Source organism: Oratosquilla oratoria, chromosome 21 (genome assembly GCF_046742065.1).
Source record: "Oratosquilla oratoria isolate Oo_2021 chromosome 21, ASM4674206v1, whole genome shotgun sequence".
In the NCBI taxonomy this organism is placed as follows: domain Eukaryota; kingdom Metazoa; phylum Arthropoda; class Malacostraca; order Stomatopoda; family Squillidae; genus Oratosquilla; species Oratosquilla oratoria.
In genome coordinates, this window is record NC_134797.1 from 54,611,309 (window position 1) to 54,616,308 (window position 5,000).

The 5,000-nt window shown below is 35.5% G+C and overlaps 1 protein-coding gene across 1 annotated transcript in view; it reads right to left on the reverse strand.

Annotated features, from left to right (window-relative positions):
- The window catches only part of LOC143036946 (snaclec botrocetin subunit beta-like), a 63,104-nt gene that overhangs the window by 7,408 nt on the left and 50,696 nt on the right, over window positions 1–5,000 (reverse strand). The window lies entirely within an intron of this gene.

Sequence of the window (5,000 nt, forward strand, 5' to 3'; positions counted from 1 at the left end):
AAACCGTTCAGGAATAAACTCGATAATCAGATAAATACCCGTGTTTCCCCCTCCACATTTCCCATAATTTTTCCCAATGTCTCTACATCCATATATATATATACATATATATACATACATATATATATATATATATATATATATATATATATATATATGTAGATATAGATATAGATATATATGCAACTGCTTGCCAGAGAGTAAGGACGTTACTATTGTACCACACTTGATCGTACACAAGGAATATATATATATATATATATATATATATATATATATATATATATATACATATATATATCTATATATACATATATATATATATATATATATATATATATATATATATATATACATATACACACATACACAGACCCTGTCATGCGCGCATGCACACACACACACACAGTTCCACACAAACACACTGATACACATATGCATGCATACAAATGGAAAGAATTGTGTTCTTACTTGACACAGCCACCAACGGCATAAGCACCGCGATCCACAAAGCCACTCGTGACATCGTTCTCGGTCTGTTGTTCTGAAAAGGTGAAATAGAAATAAATAAACAAATAAGCGGATAAATGAACCTATAAATAAATATATTATTATGAATAAACAGATAAATAAGTGAAATAGAATAGAAAATGCTTTTAGCTCAAAGACTAATAAGTATGAAAATCTCGCCACCTTCTTGGGTGAACCGTCCATTTCAGACTGCGCCTGTCATTTGTCGTTGCAATATGAGTCCAGCGAGATTATCGGTTCGTGTCTGTCGGTAAATATCAAACCCGACATCAGGGGAAATTGAGTCTTGGAACTATAAACCTTCGTCTATCACCTCCCCCTTATGTTGATCAATTGGCGTCCGTTTGACTCAAGGGAGACAATGGAACATCGTTCTTACTCAGTGCAATAAAAAAAAAATGCATGTGTGTGTGTCTGTCTGCGTGTGTGTGCTTGTATGTGTATGCCTAATTGTATTTACTGATTTTTTATATACAATAAAGGAGCTACACGCTTGCAGTATTCTTTTCCTCCACCTAGTTTCAATTTCGCTTGCGGGTTTGGCTCGGGCTGTATCATCTTCTAGGGAAGCTAGGCTAATCCAGGAGTTGATGCATCTATACGGAAAGATTGTGTTTTCTGACAATCTTCAAGTTGGTCCTATAGTCCCTTGCCTCCCTCCCATCCCGTGTCTGTGAATGTACAGTATGTGTGTGTTGTGAATTTCTAGCGCGCATGGTGGGGCGGACTCTCCTCGACAACGGTTGAAAACGACAAGAATCCAAGAAACCCGTTTTCTTCGCTCTGCCTTTCCTCAACACTCTTCCTGTCTCCGGGCACTTTTTCAGCTCTGAACGACGCGTTCATGAATAAAATCAAGACTCCTGCGCTAATTCTGACCCCATCTCTTCGGTGCGATGTCCACAGAATTAAAATCGCTGGTTATTGCCAGCGGAATACCAGCACTGGTTCGTGAATACTTACACGTTTTCCTAACACAGTCAACCGAAGAAGTGGCTCTTCCCCTCCAAAGGAGTGGCTTTTTATTTGCTCAAGGACGAACCCTCGACGCGTGAGTTGCCACTTGACACATTTCGGAGGGCATATTCGTATCACTCATTTCCTTTTTCCAACTGTGACTTTTTCTTCTGCCTACGAGTGGATCTTGTGAGTTATTACAAGTCTCTTTAATCGGGTCGATCTATCGACTCAGAGATGCTGGTCCTCGTAGAAGGGTATGTATATGTATATGTACGAGTGTATATATATATATATATATATATATATATATATACATATATATATATATATATATATAAATATATATATATTTATATATATATATATATATATATATATACACATTTATATATTAACAACCACAATGCACTTTAATTCTAAGCCATCAAAGGACAGCATGCTGAAATGGAAAAGTGGTTCTGCCCAGGACTCGAGACCGGCATCTTCATGAAAAGCGCGTCAGTGACTTTCCAACTATGCTATCATGAGAGATCTGTAGTGATAGCCTAGTTGGAAAGTCACTGTCGCACTTGTCATAAAGATGCCGAGTGCGAGTCCTGGGCAGTACCACATTTCAATTTCAGCATGCTGGCCTTTGATGGCTTAGAATTAAAGTGCATTGTGGTTGTTAAAATGTATCTCTAATCACTGGGACCCATTCAGTGTTGTACATATATATATATATATATATATATATATATATATATATATATATATATATATATATATATATATATATATATATATATACTCTTGTATAAGTTCTTAACAAATTGTTCCCATGGTCGGTGAAATGGCAAATGACCTTCAATATCTAAATGTAGCGTGTTAAATGTAGGGCTACACAACCTCGAAAATAGATACAGCTTAGATAACACGTTTTTAGAGAAAACTGAGTGCGAGAGAGACTTGGGACTTCTAGTGAGCCCGAACCTTAAAACCAGGAAGCAGTGCATTAGCGCCACGAATAAAGCTAACAGAGCATTAAGTTTCATTGCTAGGACGGTAATGAATAGAAGTGCAGAGGTAATTATCAAACTCTATCTAGCAATCGTTAGACCCATCCTTGACTATGCGGTACAGTTTTGCTCTCCGTCCTATAGAATGGACATAAATTCACTAGAATCAGTACAGAGAAGAATGACCAAAATGATACATGGACTCAGAAATTTGCCTTAAAAGGAGGCTTAGGCAGCTTAACTTACACTCTCTGGAGAGACGCAGAGTGCGAGCTGATCTAATAGAGGTGTTCAAGTGGATCAAAAGCTTTAACAAGGGTGATGCAAACAAGGTCATCATATTCAAACAACAGGGCAGGACTCGCAGTAATAGATTTAAACTGGACAAATTTAGATTTAATAAGGAAATAGTCAAGAATTGGTTTACTAATAGGGTGGTCAACGAATGGAATAGACTTAGTAAACATGTAGTGAGCGCTGAAACTATCAGTTGTTTTAAGAAATGGTTAGACAACTTTATGGATAGGGATGACAGGTGGTGATGGATATGGAGCTGCCTTGTGTAGGCCTTATGGTCTCTTGCATTCTCCTTCATTCTTATGTTCTTAGGTTAAGTATTTATATATATATATATATATATATATATATATATATATATATATATATATATATATATATATATATATATACAGTACACACATATACATACAGATTTGTAAATGAGTTCAGATTTGTCCCAGTCCATACGGTGATATAAATTATTCACGTGTTGGAACACAACTGAACTCTCTTGACTAATTGATTTATAAATCTGGTTGCAGGTTCAGAAAGAAAATGGTGGAATCCACTTTAAGAGATCATCTTCCCGCTCTGAATATTTCAAAGGGTCATTGGACCCCAGACATCATTTCAGGACTATTAATTACAAAACAAATTGTTAACAGGTATCCTCTCCCTCTCCCTGACCCGACCTCACGTCATCCCCAGGACACTAGAGAGTGATATTTACTCCTTCCCTAGTTCCTTTTCATTTGTAAAAGGTTGCTGTTTAATGATAGCATCCTCCTCCCACTTTGCACTACTGAAGAGGATTGCATTTAGCAGTCGAAATATATAAACACAAGTATTCATCTCTTTCTTTTGTTTCGACTGGTGTCAGTTGTGATTTACAAACGTGTTACTACATTTTTCACCACTGATATACAGTATATATATATATATACATATATATATATATATAAATATATATATAAACATATATATGTGCGTGTGTGTGTGTGTGTGTGTATACACATACACACATATATATGGTAATTTTATGACAGTCGCATGCAGGATTCGAACCCATTGCTTTCGGCCATCCGTTAGATTACCTTGACAGAGCATTTGCCCAATTTCTCTCATGCATATATATATATATATATATATATATATATATATATATATATATATATATACATATATATATACATATTATATATATGCATACATATATATGTATATATATACATATCTGTATATATATATACATATATATATATATATATATATATATATATCAAGTAACGTATATGTAGTAACACAAGAGTAAAATAAAACTTAAACCCACTCTCGGAGAAAGATAAGCTGAGATACAGAGTAAACCGTATATTTCGATCACTGACCGTGATTCTCTTCGGTCAGTGAAAAATGGAAATACACGGTTTACTCTGTATCTCAGCTTACCTTTCTCCGAGAGTGGGTGTAAGTTATATATATATATATATACATATTTATATATTTATATATATATATATATATATATATATATATGTGTGTGTGTGTGTGTGTATGTGTTATTCATAAATATATATGTGTGTGTGTGTGTGTGTGTGTGTGTGTGTGTGTGTGTGTGTGTGTGTGTGTGTGTGGATAGAGTGGTGTAGGTTAAGTCCAGGAAGTAGCAGAAGTACTTTATTCTCTAACGTTTCGATAGAGTCTTCTTCAGAGAGATAATGGTACAGGCAAATTGAGATACATTGCTTATATACTTAGTAAGCGGATCATCTCACAGGTCGCCTTGGGATAGAGTTCGCTGTATGTGCCCCCTTGATGATCAATCTTGCTGTTACTTGTTGTTTTGGGTGGCTATTGAAACCAAGTTTGAATAAACAGAATATAATATATTTTTTATACCACTGACAACAAATGCGTGAAAACACCACAACGGCTGGCTTCAACTGACAACAAGCTCAAGCTTTTGCGCGGGAAAGACGTGCATCGCATTTGCAATATCTAATAATAGTATCATTATACATAATGTAGACATGATTACAATAAATAATAAAACCACACATGAAAATTTTACAAAGAGGGGGAAACATATAATTCCCCAAATAAGCAACACACCAGTACAATGTACGACATGTTACACTCCACACCGTGCCACACCAGTACAATGTACAATATTCCATACTACACACCACGCCAACACAATGTGCTAAGTTTACAAACCCTTCTCTATGATTGGTT